Consider the following 18,856-nt stretch of genomic DNA (forward strand, 5'->3'; position numbering starts at 1 on the left):
ATCTAGGATGAAAAGGAACTCTTTAAATTAAATAATTAAATATTAATACTATTATAAGATCAAGCAGATGGCTGTAAGAAAATGCAGACTGAAAATAGTTGTCTACCAAAACAAAAAAAAAGTTCTGGAATGTTCTTCCAGACTGGGCAGTACAAGCAAACAATCTACGTTAATTTAAAATAGAGTTTAACAAGAGTTTCTTAGGACAGAAACTATGTAAAAAAGGAGTATTCTTTGGATTAGAAGTTAAGATATCCAATATACCAGTACCTTCAAAGGAATCTGTTGGGTTTAGTCATACTTATACTGCATTAAGCCATGATTTGCGATTTTTATTAATCATGTATGGAGGTCAGAAAAGACTTTATTCCCCTCCATAGTTTTTTCTGTATCTTTCACCTTTCTCTGACATCTTCACAGAAGTGTTCACCGCTAAAGAATGTATGGACAGATGTATAAGCATTTGCAATAGCATTTAAATTTCTGAAGTCTTTCATTTCCCTCCCACTAATATACTTAGGTTAAAATGTATCATTCATCCAGCATAAATTTTTGCATCCCAGACAAGACTGACAGGGTACAATAGACTGTTTTGATCTATTGTGTATTAATGGACATGGTTTGCTTTAGGACCAAGACTGCTCAGGATTCTTTCAGATCTTTCTAGCATTTTACAGTTTGGTCTTGTACTATAGTTCTTAATGTTGCTAAAGGATATCAGGCAGCATTTTATAGTCTGTAATGTATCTAGTAGCTATGAACACCTTCATAATGATCATCTATTTTGTGTTGGATTCAATGGTAAAATCCACTGTCAGTCCTGTTTTCCCCTCCCAGTCTTAAATTCCAAGGAATAGTTGCCATTTCACTGAATGATGAGTACTGGAGTAGACGGCCTTTGTCAGTCACCTCCAGCCTTAGTTTCTATGACTTCCAAGGGCATAAATTAATTTCAACAAAACCAAATTTTGGTCCTCATTCTATGAAGTGCTGCTTTGTGCTCTTCTCTTACATTTCTTTGACCCTTAAAGACCTGAGACAATCCTTCATTATATCTGGATACATATGGAATACTGAGGCTTATACTAAATGAGATGTGCTGATTAAAAAAGAATTATCTGTGTCCAGTCTTGAAACTCATATACAGGTTTCTGTTGTACCAAAACCTACTGACATTACAGCATCCACACATATTTTTTATTTCTTCCTGATCAAGATTACACAGCCACTGTACCCTTCTGTTGTAAAAAAAAAGGCACAAAATACAGTTATGTCTGGATAAGTGAAATATTGAGCAATCAACATTAAAATGGTGCAATGTAGTCATCCCACTCAACTCTACTGCTATACAGAATACTTCTGATGTGTCCACAAGTGTTACTCAGTTAACGAATTTCAAATGAATGATTACTAACTGCCAGATTTAGCTCTATTTGCCAGCAGATTATTTTATAATCAGATTACAGCCACCACACTGACTTTTAAATTTTACTGTTTTTCAGTAATACAAAACTTATTTTGTAGTACCAAAGTACAACTAGGCTCAATTTTAAATGGGAGCGATGTCGTATAATCTTTAAGTATAAGCCATTAATGTTATTCAGGAAATATCACAGTTTAGTGCTCAACACAATGTCTGTAGAATGCTATCATCTAATGAATATAAAGCCAATATTGACTTACAGCTCATTGAGCTCATTGGTATCTGTCCATGGGCCATTGACGGTAAAACAATTTACATCTACTATGATTATGTTTGGATACATATTTATAGCCAACAGTTTATTGTAACAATTATATAGAAGATTTAAAATTATACTGACTTTAAAGCAGGCTGTGTTAAAGAAATTCAGTTTAAAGGTAAAGTGATATTCTCATCAGAATCTTACAGCAGGAACCTGTTATTATCCAATACTGCATTGCTCCACAAAAAATGAAATCCATCTTTTAATCAATACTTTGTTTATTGACTAAACATAGCTTAAAACTGAATGGACTGTTGAAATCCTTGGATGATGGAACATATTTTATGGGACCGGCCTCTCACATATATTAAAGCAACCCTACAGAAACCTAAAGTTTACTGGTTCTCATTGGTTTCTAAAAGCCCTTTTATAAGCCAAATCAATGCACTAGAATAGTAGAATTTGTACGTGCATCAGTGCTATATTTCTAGTTGCAAAACACATCTGTGTAAGGAAAACTTACATTCATTTGTTTGATAGGATTTTATATCACTACATAAAGTAAAGCTATTAGTTACCATACAGTTACATACAAAACTTATGCCAAACTTCAATAAGGTACAGAAACAGACAAAGACTACCTTCAAAGACTAATCCAGTGAATGTGTAATGGCCTTAGGAAATGAAAATCACTTAGACACATAGAAAGAAATTATAAGGTTATCTCAACTGTGAAAGTATTTTTTTTTTAGTTTCACCGTCTATTTTATGAATCAATAATGCTCTGCTTTACTGATAGAGATAAGTTGAGTCTATCAACTGCCAAATCACAGCATGAAAAATACTGTAATCTCAAAAGCTGTGTTTTCAGACTTTGGAGGTGTAACAAAAGGCAAAGCTCTAGCAGTGAGAAGCTGCACTTTGTTACAATGAAGTGACTCACTACAAATGGACTGACTCAAATGACTGACTCAGTACAAATGGTATTGGAAGGACAAACTTGGCCATCCTATTCATCTTGACAAAAATGACTGTTACTTACAGAACTGCCTCACGATACTTACCATGGGATTAATACAGAAAAGTTTGTTGTTATAAATAAAGACAAAATTGCTCGTCCTTTCTCTAGCTGAAGAATATCCCTTGAACAGTTATATATCCTCATAATTAACAAATGCAGGACCTGAATTCAACTGTCCTAAATTTAGTTGCTCCACTTAGACTTTTAAGCAAAATCCTTAGTCTTAGCTGGGATGAATTTAAGTTTGGTACACATCCTTAGGTATGTCTGGAAATTGAATGCACATGGGTTTTACTTTCTGCTGTCTGTGCTTGACCAATTTTTATGTGTAAAGTTATATAAATCACATAACAAATATATATTAAATGCATAGGTACTACCAGGCTCTTTTTCACCTCCTTGAGTCAAGATGAAGAACAGTTGTCATGACAATTCAATGAAAAACTGTAAAAGCTGAAACTACAAAAGTGTATTCTAAACAAAAGAAATATTTAGACATTTTTGGAATTTGTGGGTCCTCAAAATTCAGTGGAAATTACTCAAAATTCATAGATTCACTCCTGGAATTTGCCCTCAAAAAGGGCCATTGAAAAGGTCCTTGGGTGTCTATTCCTGCACGCATCCTCTACTGGGCAATAAAAATGACAATGTAATTTGTCAAAATGTCAATGTCAAGCTTTCTCCCTCCCTTGAATTTCCTTGTATGTGTCCCCATTCCCGTCTAAAGGCATAGTCCCATTTCCAAAATTACAGCTTTGTATCAGTCTGTTGCTCCTAGATGGTTCCAGAAAACTAATGCTCTGACTGAATCCCGAGCCATCTTTTCTCCAGTTCATCATTTATTTTCAATCCCACACCTGGTTGTTTACAAGGACTTATCTAACTGAGGGACAAAGCTGTATCATCATTATTACATCTCCCAGTAGGAGGTTTAAGCACCTCATCATAGCTGTCTCCCCACTGTCTGTGTAGCAGTCCAAAAAAAGGGTTTTCATCAACCTCCAATGTTTAAAAAAAAAAAAAAAGTCTGGCAGAAAAAAAATATCTCCATTTCTTGTTCCTTTTCCTGAGCTTTACAGATAAAAGTAATATTAACATTCTTCACTGAAGCCCTCTTTTCAAAGGTTTATTCTTACAGAGAAAATTCCTCTCAAAGGTAAAACTTGTCTCACAGGTTTCCAGTCCAGATAGGAAAATATTCTTTAAAATCTAAACTATGACTACATACTAGAAGTGAGTCTATTGTTGCTTTTTTCTTAATGCTCAAATCCACATAACAGAAAGAAATAGTTGTTTCAATAAACTCCATACATGCAAGACCTCATCCTTGCATTTTCAGTATTATAAAATATCTTGCATTTTCAGTATTATAAAATCATTTCTAACGGTGATAATAATAAGCTAAAGTTGGCATAGTGGCCAGTAAGTACACATCACTGATCACCTGTTAACAGTTCTTTTTCTCTTGTCCTCTTATACTGTTTCTGCTGATTGTAGTAAATACTGTTTCCATCACAGGACAGATCATACCTTAGACCAGAACACAATTCCTGCTGCTAACAAAATGCCTTTGTTTTATGATTGAACATATTACCTTTCTTCAAGCAAGCACTCACCTGCCTTGTCATACAATGTTTTTCATTCACATTATTTATTTCAGGAATTGAAGTGTAGCATTTACATTTCACATTGCGTACCAGCTGAATGTTCCTGGACTAGACTGTAAGACCCTTGCACAGGGAAGTAATTTCTCTTGACTTTATTCGTACTACCTGAATCTTTCACAAGTCACCAAGGTAATAAAACTTTTCACAGTCTAACACTACTGGAGAATTTTAAAGTGTGCTCATTTTCACAGTTCCAGGAACCATCTCATTCTACTCAATTCAGTCCATTCCTTAAAAAGAGGGGAAAAAAATTTTCTTCATACTCCATCACAAAAAACAAGTTTAGTGGAATTATTGCAGCACCAACTCTATTAGGCACACAAGTATCAAAGAAAAAGATAGGCATATTGATAACCCATATTTATACTTCATTTAACAGTGAAAAATTTGGCAACTCATAGCAGTTACTAATATTTGCATATTTAAATGTATGAATGTATTATGAATTGTATTTTTCTCAGTCACAGTGAAGTTTCCTCAAATAAAAAAATCTATCTAATCTAAAATCTAATGTCTATCTAATCTAAAAAATCTAATGTCTTAGCTTCTGATCATAGACAACAATTTGCAGAATCAGTACCTTATTTAATATAATCCTTCTTGGTTTTGCCTCACTTTAAAATACACTTATATTTGCTTTGAAAGTAGATCATGAATACAATTAAACATTTCAATGAAAGTTGAAGCTCCATGAAGAAATCTTTAGATTTTACCAGATTTGTAGCATTTGCTCCTATAAAAGTATAAAATATTAATAGCTCATATTATATATTTCAATGTATTTCTATTTATAAATTATGTGGTTCCATAGTGATCTATATATTTCTATTCTAAAAGTTTTTTAATTCAAATATTTAAATATCGTTCATATTGATCTTCTTTAAGATCTATATAGTTAGAAAATTAGTATAATTGCTTCTCTATTGTAAATTAGAGGATACACACAAAGAAAATTGTGATTGGTTTGTACATGTTTTAAGTTATAAATTGGGTCATATTATCCTGTTTCTGGTCACAGATTTCAAAATCCAGCACTGGATTACACAATTCTAACTAACAAAAGACTGAGTTAAGCAAGGAACATTTTATGTCTAATAAGTTATTTAAAATGCGAGATCTGGCTGTTCTCCAGATTATCAACATATTCACCATTTCCTCTATGTGAAATAACTGATGGTCTCCTTACTAAATTGCCTAATGTTATAATTTGCCTATTACTTGTCATTTTGACTTAGATCTGGTTTGTAATAGGCAGAACCAGCTGAATTCAATTGATTGATTTTTAATGATTGAAATAGTCTAAAGATTTGGTTGGGTTTTTCCTTTTTCTTTTATTCAGGTGAAAGAAAAGAAGAATTTTGTCTTATAATCTAAAAAATATAACACATTTGAAATAACTTATGGTAGTAATGTGGAATTCTTATCTATTGACCACCTCAAAAGTAGGTAAAATTCATTAATGCTATTTTATACATACAGAGATTGTGACAAAGTGAAGTGACTCATATAGAAAATGCACCCTAAAAATAGAATTCACACTCCCACTCCTACTTACCGTATCACAGGGGACTTATACTAAATAATGTCAAAATAACCAGTCAGCAGGATCATTTTAACATGATTTAAATGCTAATGATAGATATATTTATGGGCAGCTAACTTTTAAATCAAAAGTCAGACCACTGAAATCAACAGATAAGAAGTGCAGGCATGTTTTGCTGTTGAGGCATGTTTTCCTGTTCACACATCACAGGAAGGACACAAGACCCTGTAAAACCAATGAACATGGTTTTTTGCACTGGCTTCAGTGCAGCCAAAATCATGGAATGTGCTAAAATACACAATTATGGTGGAACGACTGAAATCAAGACTTTCTGAGTTTTTCTTAGGACATGATTTTGCATTGGTAGAGTGACTACTGACACAGCAACCTAACAGATGAGGTTCCTCTCCCTTGTATCCTTTTTATTGTACTCTCCCGTTATGGAGGATTTTCATTTGGGTTATACTAGGATTGGCACTAACCGAGTACAGTTTTCTGACCTCTGTCTTCTCCATCTTTCTGCTATTACTGGTTTCTTTTCTCTAAGTGTATGTTGGAAGTGTTTTTCTCAAGTTAGCTTTTAAAAGCTCAAATATAGGATGTGTGCCACCACTCCAGATAGGCTATTTTACAATCTGAAAGGGTGCCCTGTCTTCTGGAATGTTTCCTTATATTCAGTCTACTCTTTCCTTTGTTCAAGGTTATCCACCTTAACCCTAAACAGTCTCTTCTCTTTCCTACTGTCATGTTTACACCCTTCAATTACATGCCAGTCTTGCTTGATTGATTATACTGAGGTTTCACAGTGCAGATGTTGTGATATAATAAAATTGACCCCTGTTCTGAAAATCCTCTGTGAATAATAAGTAGCTCCAAGGCATGATAAAAATATTAATGGATTATTTCTTACATCACTCCTGGAGGTTGGTCAATAAATACTATCATTGTCATTTTATCAAAAGAAAAGCTAAGACACAGAGGGTCAGAGATTTGTTGAGTTCATTGAACAGAATTGATCATAACTTTGGATGGTGTGAACAAGACCAAAATCTGGCCCCAGGATCTTCAGTTACTAGCTCAAAGCAGTCAGTGACATAGACAAGTTGAGAATACTTATCCTGCAAATAATTCACAGGCTATTTTATCACGCTGCCTCCAAAATGACTCACCAGCAAGAAAGCAATTTTAAAAGAATAGGAAGAAGTGGAAAAAAGATACACCAACAACTGGTGTTGCTTTATCTTTTCAAAAACAATCTCTGCCGGAACATTTATGGACTTTTCAAAAAAAAATCTGAGATTTCTAAAATTGAGCATGTGGAGGGGGTTTGTTTGTTTGTTAGTTTTCCTTTTTTGTTCTTACATATTCTTGTTGCATTATGGAAAGCATAGCAAATGTAACTGAAAACATATTTGGTTAGTCTGAAATATTTTATGAACTGACTCAAAGCAATTAGAGAGATTAAGTAGCATGCTTAGAGATACATGATCTGTTTATTTGCTTTTATTATGTTTTTGATCAAGGCTTTGAGAATAAGCACTTCTTCCTTGAAGAACAATCAGGTAGCTAGCTCTGGCAATTCCATGTAGGCTAAAATTATGCACATAGACAGTGTCAGGAGAGGGCATTAAGTTCAAGAAACTCCAGATTACCCTTTTCAAAGCTGAAAGGAATTATTCATTTGTCTACAAACTAAGGAGTTTCTGTACAATACTGTGGCACTATAGCACTTCATAAAACTATTTTGTAGTTCCTAAAAATGAAAGTTTATGTGCAGAGGTATTGAGGTAAGGCAGGAGAGGAGGAAATTAAATAAGTGTGATGTTAAAATATTACTAGTATTTTTATTTGCATTAGTCTTGCTACTGTTAATAAAGGAGTATCTGCAAATCCTAACAAATTGTGCTACATTAATGTGTTACGCTTGTAAAATATGAGACCAAAATATGTAGAGTATATTGGTATATTTTATGTCTGGATTGAGACCATCTACTTGGAAAGAAAAAAAAAAATAACAAAGAAAAATTCTAGTAATGACACTCTACATCCAGCAGTCCTTACCTTGATAAAATAGAAGGGACTCACACAAAAAAATCAAAATTGTAACCTAATCAATAAGCATCACAGTAGACACAATTACTTTGTCATTCCATGAGCCTGACTGATGACTGTTGAAGTCTGTATTGGTGACAGAACTATTGAACAATTCAATGATTTCCTCTGAATTAGGACTCATACAAGTACATGTTGAAACTTCTGTGCCAGTCTAAACTAGAAGAAAGACCTTGACAATAATGCAAATTACTTTTCTGGACATTTTTATCCAGACAGAAGCAAGTATTCCTCCAAAGAAATTCAAAGTCTTTCAGTTATACAATTTCCTGTCACCTATGAGTCTGTTGCACCAACAAAGTCAAGATAATAAAGGGGGCGGTTCCACTTAAGTATATTCTTTTACAATCTTCTGTAATATAAAAGAAGTATTATGAAGTATTAAGTGCCATGTCTACACATCTTTTAAATACCACCAGGATTACTGACTCAATCACTTTTTTCCTAATATCCAATCTAAACCTCCCCTGGTGCAGCTTGAGGCTGTTTCATCTTGTCCAATTGCCTGTTACTTGGGAAAAGAGACAGATCCCACCTCACTACTCCCTCCTTCCAGGTAGTTGCAGAGAGCGATCAGGTCTCCCCTCAGCCTCCTCTTCTCCAGGGTGACCCACCCCAGTTCCCTCACCCGCTCCTCATCAGACTTGTGCTCCAGGCCCCTCACCAGCTCGGTTGCCCTTCTCTGGACACGCTCCAGCACCTCCATGTCTTTCCTGCGGTGAGGGGCCCAAAACTGAACACGGTACTCGAGGTGCGGCCTCGCCAGTGCCCAGTACAGGGGGACGGTCACTGCCCTGCTCCTGCTGGCCACACCATTTCTGATACAGGCCAGGATGTTACTGGCCTTCTTGGCCACCTGGGCACACTGCTGGCTCACGTTGAGCCGGCTGTCGACCAACACCCCAGGTCCTTTTCTGCCGGGCAGCTTTCCAGCCACTCTTCCCCAAGCCTGTAGCACTGCATGGGGTTGTTGTGACCCAAGTGCAGGACCTGGAACTTGGCCTTATTGAACCTCATACAACTGGCCTCGGGCCATCCACCCAGCCTGTCCAGATCCCTCTGTAGAGCCTTCCTACCCTCCAGCAGACCAACTCTCCCACCCAGCCTGGTGTTGTCTGCAAACTTCCTGAGGGTGCACTCGATCCCCTCATCCAGATCATGGATAAAGATATTAAACAGAACTGGCCCCAGTGCTGAGCCCTGGAGAACACCACTTGTGACCGGCTGCCAATCCAGCATGTACATTCATAGAGTGACCTAATTCTTTATGCTATGGTATAATAGTTCTCTATTCCTTTCAAGTAGTTTTTAACATTACAATTGTTTGCTTGTTTTCTACCACTACTAAATACTGGACAGATGTTCATATGGAACAATTTATCTTAACCCCCAGATGTCAGATTGTGTCACAGTGGTCAGCTCAGAACACATAATATTGTACGCAAAGTGATATGTTTATTTATTTATGTATGTTGTTTTACATTTGTTTAAAATGAGTTTCACTTATTAAGGAATTTATTACCCAGCAGTTTTGTAAGAACTTTTCATGATTCTTCACAGACAGCCCTTGTACTTACTATCAGAAATAACACACTATCATCAGAAAATTTGTCATTTCATTGTTGTCAAAGGTCACATCAGCATATCTTGCACAGATTGTTGTGGACTTTCCCTGTGAACTCTCTCCACTATGAAAATTGATCATTTATCCATACGTTCTATTTTCTATCTTGTAACCATGCAAGGACCTTCATTCTCAGCTAATGCTTGCTAAAGTTTTTCTAAGATTCTTTCCTTGTCAAAAGCCTTTTGGTAATCTAACAATACATTTCAATGGGATTGCCCCTATTATCAAGCTTGTTGACTGCTTGACAAGGTAAGTGAGGCAAGACTTTATTTTCCAAAAGCCATGCTGATTTCTTCCAGTATTCTATGTTTATTCACATAACAGCTACTTCTGGTTTTCATCTATCAAATTACCTAGTACACATTAGTTTTACAGACCTGTAGGTCACTGTACATCTCATCGAACCTTTCCTCAGAGGAGCTGCATTCGTGTTTGTATAGTACGTTTCCTACACATAAAGAAAGAAATATTCTTAACTCTGTAACTGGAGTGAGCAAGCTGCAAAGGAGCTACAACTAAACAAATTGTAATACATAGCATGAGACTATTAGGTGAAGTGGAACCTTAAGAGAGCCTTCAGCAGCCTCAGTGCGGAAACATAATTTGAACCTCTGACTAGACAGGATCAAAGTTACATTTAAGATTTTATTACACTTTCTAGTTGAGAAATGTTCCACAAATATTTTATGTCTTTCAGATTTCTAATAGCTTGCAATATGCAAGGTATTATTAATCTAAAGGTAAATGAATCATCACTAGTGGTTTTGCAAATACACATTTTCCTCTCTGATGTCAAACACAGACCACTGCTCTGAATCAATTTTGCTCTAGTCTTGTAAAAAGCAAAGCCAAGTTAATCTGTACTCTACAAGGAAGGAGAAGGAGAAAAAAAAAAAAGACCAGCCTTGACACACAGGGTAGCATATGCTAAGTGTCCTCTGATTCATTAGAAAGAGACGGTGTCTCCAGGAGGTGTTAACCTATACATGTAATTAAATCTTGGCAGATTCAATTTTTTACAAAATGACAGAACAAGAATTCAGATGCCTGGTGTGTTGTAGAATTTCTTGCTAATCTAAACTTGCATTTTGAACATGTACTTTTTGGTGGGCTATTTGGTAATTCAAAGCTAACCTCTGTTAACTTTCAAGTTTACATTTGGTTAATTGCTCTTACCAGTGATGTGCACCAAGGTCCTTATCAAGATTGAGACCTGATTCTTCCATGTCCTGTGTTAATATACAATAAGATGCACTTTGTCTCAAAGAGATAGTAGTATAAAGAGGAAGGACAGTATAAAGACAGGATAGGAATTTGAAGCTTAAATTAATCAAGAGAGGAATTAACTTCCCCTATCTTGAGCTAGCTACAAACTGAGCATCTACATATGATTCATCCCACTTAACTTTAGGCCCCCTGAAGTCATCTAACTTAAAGTAGTTGTCCAGAATCCTTGTAATGCCAGTAAAGAAAGATCAAACTTATTACAGATCCTTACTTACCCAATTTTCCTAAGGCTAAGTTCACCTGGAGCAACTGAGCGCACACTACTGTTTGCCTCCGGGTACTACTTGCCTCGTCATTTTGTTTGGGGGATAAGTTGGATGTACCAGGACTGCCTTTCTGTCAGAATTCTTCTTTTTGTAGGGACCTACGTTTGCCCATACGGAAGAAGAAGATAAAATGGAGTTTATGCATGTCCAAATCCATTCCAAATGTAGGATCAGGACATAGTTACAGAACACTCTTAGATTTAGCTTGATAACAGTTTAGATACAATCACTGCAAATTTCAGCTTCAAACTCCTGTACTTCAGTGATTTGTCTTAAAAATCAATTTTGCCTGTCCATAGCTTCTAAAAGTTACCATTTCACAACCAAACAAATTCTTAACACAAATTGTCTGATTATCTGTTACATGCTCAATCGTTTTGGGTGTTATTTCAATCTTCCTGAACAGCTTAAAGGAAAGTTATATTTCCTGTTAATGTGCTTATTAGCCATTGAAGTACTAAGTGACCATGGGAAAAGTATGCAATAGTAAACATTTTCAGTTTGATAGTCAAACTGAAGTAAGTACACCAAGGTACCTATTTCTAGAAAGCAAAAGTATGAAGATTATTTCAGTTTGATGTACACTTTTTTAATCATCAGGAAAAATCTCATTTAATTTGGGAAGTAATTAAAATATATATTATTTGTAAGTTAGGTCATTTTAAAAAGAAAAAAATGATGAAAATGTAAGTTTTATTTAAAGCTATCTAAATGTTTTGGCACTTCTTGAATGAAGCACTCTTTGGACCTGGAAAAAAGCAGATAAGTATTCACTAAGTAAGCCTATCCTTAGAAATAATGTTTTGAACATCCCAGTAGAACTATTGACTAGAATGATCATATGTGAAGAAAGTAAAATATATTTCTACATGCCTGAGGAAAATTTCACATTTCAGCTCACTATGAAGCCAGAGCAACTCAATTGACAGCAGATCAGAATTTGGCACTAAGTTTCGGCTTTTTCAACCCCCAGTAGTATTTTTTATTTTTATTTTTAATTACAATTCTGATGAAAAATTTAATTCAGGAAAGTAATTATTTTGCTTGTTCCCTTGCCATCTGAATCTGTCATCTGACAATGGCTCAGCATATTCATCACAAGGGGTCAAGCATGGGTAATGAAGCAGTTATGAGCTTGCTGGCAACTACTGTGCCAGCATTGTTACTGAAATGTAGTCCAATCCTTTGACTAGAGTTGTCTGTATTAGGGCATTGAATTTGTTCAGAGCTTCTGTCTTAGCTGCGTCATCATCATTCTCAATACCACTACCAATGTTTTTCCTCAAATCAAACTATGAAGCTTTACTTTGTTTACGTGTCAAGAGAAAGTCTTTGCCTCAAAGAGCACACAGATAAAGAGAAAGGACAGAAAGAAAAATGGTTGATCTACTCATGGGATGGTACCAAGGCAAATTCAGCTTCAACTTTCTGTCATTTCATAATCACTCAATCTTTTAACAATCAAAATTGTTTGCAGATCATTTACACTTATCTTCCTGAGTAATTTAATTAAAAGAAACTTTCATTCTCCAGAAATATTAAGCAGGGAAAGATTAATGCAGGAGATATTTTTCTTGTAGTTCAAGGTGTAGTTTGAGATGGTCTATGAAAGATGCAGATTCAGCAATGATGTCCTCTGAGCTGAGGACAGTAAATAAAGGTAACCTTTTTATTCCCTAATCCTACTACTCTTCTGAGTGTTGTTTTTGTTGAAACAACTTTGAGGACATGTTACTTTTACAGAGACTTTGTAGTCCGATGCTTATGAATCCTATGTATGTAGCTGTGTAAAAGTATTGGCTAAGATTCAAACTTTCTTCTGAACTTCTAACCTCCAAAAATTGGGGAAATTTAAAATGAAGTTCTACATCCTCCTGTATTCTTAGCTGTATTCTTTGAGGAGAAAGGACCATTTGAAAGACAGAGATATATCATCTTTAGTGCCTCATCTGAGATGGCATCTGAGTTACTGGTTTTACTTAATCTTTTGTGAATAGTGAAATATTAATTGTGTAAGTACTACAATGTGACAGTTACACATTAATGCTGATTCTAATAAAAATGGTTTTATTTTTATTTCATTATTTGTTTATCAGAGTATAAATGTACCTTATTTCGTATCGCGTATATGGTAATGTGTCTTACTTTGGTTACAACTAGTATTCTATGCAGGTGATCAAGATCCTTAGAGTATAAAATACATTCTTTCAGTGTTTTCATTATTTCTTCATCTTTGCATAATATAAACAAAATATCCCTCACAGGAAATAAAAATTTATCTAATATAGTTCCTCTCTGAGTTCAGTGACAAACTCATTTATTTCAATGAAGGCAGAAAAGGTATAAAAAAAATTGTCTTTTGTTAAAAGTTTCTACACTACCTGCTTCAAAATCTTACGTGTTATAGTCTACTACCCTTCAAGAAAGCAGTGTTAGGAGTTTTGGTTATGAGGCCTGACTGTGGTATTTCCCTGTTCTTGATGAATACGAGCCATTATTCTTTATTCTTCATGATGCTTCAACTACACTATTAGCTTCCTCAGAGGACTGAAATAACTAGTCTCCTTCAATGAAGGATTCCTAAAGGAGACAGAATGTGAGTTTCTCTTCTTCTGGGAAACTGATTATATAATGGTGAAGATGTCAGACATAATTAAGATGAATGATTGTGTACCCAACTAAATGAATTTTATCTTTGTAAATTTGACATTTTTCCTATACTGTTCACAAGCCTAATAGGAACAAATCAAATGCACATCTTCTTAGCAGGAGTCAGAGACAGGATAAAGTATACAACATTGTTAAATAACTGCTAAAATTGCAGACCTCCTTCAGACAATCCTTTCCTTCTGGTCTTTTCAACATAAATTTTGAAAGAACAAATTTCGTGGTTTATGACTTAAATGTGATTTATATGAGAAATTTTGTCACATTTCCTCATTCAGTGAAGACAGTAAAAAAAGTACATAGACTCTCAGTCACACTAATGACTCATTAAAAAGTTCAACAAAGGATAATCTGATATTTGCTTCATTTTAAACATAAGTGAATAAGACAAAAAAAAATGCCCACTGCTTTTCTTTATTTTCTCTTTTTACTACTTTGTCCCAGCAAACTTCAAGGTCTTTTTGTGGCTTTTTTTTTTTTTTTTAAGAACTAGCAGCTAATCCAGCTCATTACAACAGTTTTCTCAGTAAGTTAGTTTCTAAATGAATTTCAGATTCTGATGAATATGATCACATGCTTATTCTTTCAGGGAAAAAAAAAAAAGTAGTTTACCACATGGCATTAATTACCTCGCTATCAATTTTTTACAAGTACTACATAATCTAATATATGTGTCTAAGTGTACAGTAACTAGGGAATATCTTCAGCTATTATTAACCACTACCAAATTTACTGGACAAATGTTTTTTATTAGGTATGGCTCTGACAAATTATTTAAGAAGTGAGCAGCAACTATCACTCCACAACATTCAATGGTCCAAGACAAGGTAGAGTTATGTTTTGACAGTCTGATTTTGGGAAGCAAATAAAACCTGTTATAGAGATAAGGAAGAGAACAAATATCCAAAATATTTAAAGTATAACATATGTAGTAAATTTAGATACAATATTGAATTGCAAGCCAATGAAGAAAACAACAAGTAAACAGATTGTGTTATCAAAGAAGTATAAAAATGATGTCAACATGATCCAAATGAAGAGGAAGAAATCATTAGCATTAGCATCAAATTCCTCCTGGCAAAGACCTTGGGATGATAATTGGCTTATGATCTGCCTCTTCTTCCTGAAGAAAATTGATTTCATCAACCCTAGGACCCAAGGAGTACAAGAAGAGTGACGATATGTGACCAGTACCCCCTGCTCCTGACCCCTGGTAATGTGGTTAGCATAACTAAAGCTATTTTCTAAGGCAAGCAGCCATTCTCTGTGACCGAGTGGGTCACGTTTTCACTCCCTTTCCTCTCACTATCAGGCCCTGAAGGTCCTGTGAACCAAGTAAACAAAGCAAACATATTTCTTCTTCCTCTCTGTACCAGCCTCAAGGTTCCTGGGTGCCAGGCCAATTAGTCCCTTCCTTATCGGCCTTGAAGGTCCTAGGCACTCAGCCAACCAAGTCTTGTTGATGACCCCATCACAGAACAGGGAAGTGTAACAGCACACAGAGCGCTGGCTATATAATCAAGAAGTTACCCATCCTAAGTGAGGAATTTGGATGGCTGGAGAGCATCTTCGGCATAATGATCATGAAATGATAGAGGTTTTGATTCTCGGAGAAGTAAGGAGGGGCTGGACATTGATACCTGTGAACCCAGGTAGCCAGGTACGCTTCCACTGTCCTCTGAGGAATGACTGACTTATTTTTTTATATGATTTTCAAGTCTAGATATGATTGTTTATAATGATACAGCAAACCATGTATTAAGATCTGACCCGACCTGCAAGAAGGTCCAGGTGATTAGAAGTCATAAGTTAAGTTAAGGTTTAGGTCATTAAAATTCAGAAGTTAAGTGGTATTATAAATTCTGTATTAGACTACTTACAGGTTGCACTATATTGATTCTGCTTGTAGAAATCCCATGCCATTCTATTAATAAATTCTGTGCCATACTAATCATTAAATTCTGTTAAGAAAATAAAGCTTTAATTGTAACTACTATTAAGTGCCATCATGATTCTGTCAGGGATCCCTAAAAGGACCTGTCTGTTCCCTCAGTGTTGGGTGACACCAAAACAGCAGAAAAAGGGATAGATACCAGAAAGTTTTTGTATAAAACTTTGAACTGTATCTTTATCTGGGATGAGCTACAAAAATTAGGGTATTTGGACTATAAGTGCTAACATAATTGCAACTGGTCTCATAACTCTTTGATTGGCCTGATAATACATTAACTAGACTAAAAAGGAGTGCTTGGTTTTGTATATGAGTCATGTTTCCCTGGTCTATGAAGATTTCTTGGTATGCTTGGGCTGATACCCTTGCCTTTGAGACATCCCTGTTAAAATTTTAATGTAACAAATGATAAAGAATATGGCTAGACTTTCTGTGAGCTCTGATAGGGCTCTGTTTTCTTAGAAGTGTTTTGCTTAAAGCATGACAATGGATTTTCAGCAATCCAGCATGTAACACATCTATTAGTGAAGCATAAAGACAACCTGGGCTGTAATTTGCAATGCAATGCAAGACAAAGGTCAGTTATACAGAGCTACGCAATTAAAGTTGAGTAGGAACAATATATGACAAAGGAGCGCATCGCTGAGGTCTTCTTCTCTGGGACTTAACATAGGGAAAGATGTAAAAAAATAAAAAATGGGGCAAAGATTTAAAAAAGAAAAAGTACTTTATGAGTTGTCATCAGAGAAAAAGGAAGGAGAAGAATTTAGGACATGGTTTTAGTTGATACAATTCAATCTATCTTCCTCTCCCTGCCTTATCAAAGGAACATCATGGTGTGCCTGCTCAGTAACCACTACAAATTGTAATGTAAGAGGCAGAGGCAAATTTTCCAAACGACTAGTGTCTTTAGAAAGTGTGGAATTCCAGGACAAATTTCCTGCTCCTAAAAATGACTTTAGAAATGGTCTTTAAAAGGGTCACAGTATGACTGACACACTCAACAGGAGTGGGTCCTCATAACCAGTATTTGAATTCTACTCTCTAAATTTTTAATGTGGAAATCTTCATTGCACCTAATGAAACCCAATCAGAAATTCTTCAAAAAACAAACACAAAAGTTACAGCAGAGTAATGAGTCAGCATTTTTTCCAGGTGGCCTGTGGTACCTGCACAGGTATTCAGCCTCAACCTGTGGTCTCAGGAAAGTAACTGAGGTGAACCTTTGCTTCAGTGAAAGATTCTGTGTCTCTGATGATCCATGATGGATCGTTATTTGATACTGACCATTATATGATATCAACAGATGTATCTGGTATGTTGGCTTGTTTTTTTAATATATCTAGCATTAGTTTGAAGCGGTCATGTCAACATAATTTTGGGCTTTGTCCAGTGATCAGGAAGAGAAGACACATACAGAGATTTCCTAATTTAATAATGCTTTCAAATGGATATAACTCAGAACATGACTCAATAACAGCTTTTTCTGTTAGATTCAGAGGCTCTAGTTTCACTTCCTGCACATGATCCAGCTAGGATCAGTGCTGTATTTATAAAAGTACCTCTGAATTAGCATACTGCTCAATACTGAAAACTTTTACAGCTAAAAAACATTGGTAGACAACAATATAAAATATTTATAATCAGCTGTCATCTTGATTTCAGTGGGACAGCTCACATCAAATAGATCTTGTAAGTGTTTAGGATCAGCCCCAGGCTCTGTCTCTAAACTTTTGTTAGGCATAATCAGTGTCTCACATGCAGAAACATTAAGAGGTTTTTCAATTGCTGTAATGTGTGAAGTAGCATACATTATTTTTTAATCTTGTTTCTAAGAATTATAGAATAAAATTAAGGCAAGGTTGTAAAGCTAAAATTTAAATAAGCATTGAACAGATTGCTCAAGGAGGTTATGGGATCTCCATGACTGAAGACTATTAAGAATAGATAACACAAATAAGCTTTGGTATAGCTGATTTTACCCTGGGACAGGAGGATGGACTACATAGCTTCTTGAGGTCCTTTCAAGAGCTAATCATTATGATTCTGACATGCCCATGCAGAGAAGCAAAGAAATATAAAGCACTTCTTGCTTCCCTGGCAAGGCTGCAAACCTGCAGACTGCAGGGCATTGAGGAGAACAATGTCTCTGGGTCAGCAAGTTGTCGTGAAGAAGCAAATAACTATCACAGCTATAATTCAGTTGCAGGCTGCTTCCTCCCTAGAGCAGGAAAGAAACAGAAAATTTATTGCAATTCTGAATGAAAACTAATTCTCTAGCCCAGTCCTGAGTTCTAGACATATCCTTATTGCTGAAAGAAACTTTAACGTTGCAACCTATCCCTTAGAAAGAGTATAAGGGGATTGAGGATACATTAAATAATGGTTATATATGGCCTTATAAAAGATGAGAGTAGATATTTGACTACATCTGAAATCAGATTTATGGAGATGGATGATTAGGAATTAGGAAATGTACAGAGTGTGTCAGGTATGGTTATTATAAGGTGAAATGGCTTTTAAAATTGATAGGGCCACGACCAAACACCGTATGTCCAAAAGGGTTAAGGAAGTAAGGAGAGAAATTGAAGAAGCTTTGGCAGACATTTTTATATACTTCTGGTCTTCAAAATAGATCAAGTGAAATCTGAGAGGACTGGAGAGTAGCCAACATAATGCCATTATTTTAAAATGGCCTAAGGAGAGACAAGGGAGGTAAAGACTCACTAACTCATTGGAATTCTCAGAGGATATGGCTGTCAACCTAGACAAAGGAGATATGCACATCACACGCACTTTCAGAAAATGTTCAGCAAAATTCTGCATTGTAGCTACTGTCTCGGTTACAAAGTCAAGAAATGAATTAAAAGCAGACATATTAAACTGAATGGAGTAAACTAACTATAATAAATGCATGCTGAAAATAGAAAATAAAGTTAATGAGGATGTTTTTGACCAAGAAGGCTGTTTAAAAAAATGTATAAATGAGAAGTGACACAGCTAGACTGCTAACTGCACTTCTCCTTTCAA

Source organism: Buteo buteo, chromosome 15 (assembly GCF_964188355.1).
Source record: "Buteo buteo chromosome 15, bButBut1.hap1.1, whole genome shotgun sequence".
In the NCBI taxonomy this organism is placed as follows: domain Eukaryota; kingdom Metazoa; phylum Chordata; class Aves; order Accipitriformes; family Accipitridae; genus Buteo; species Buteo buteo.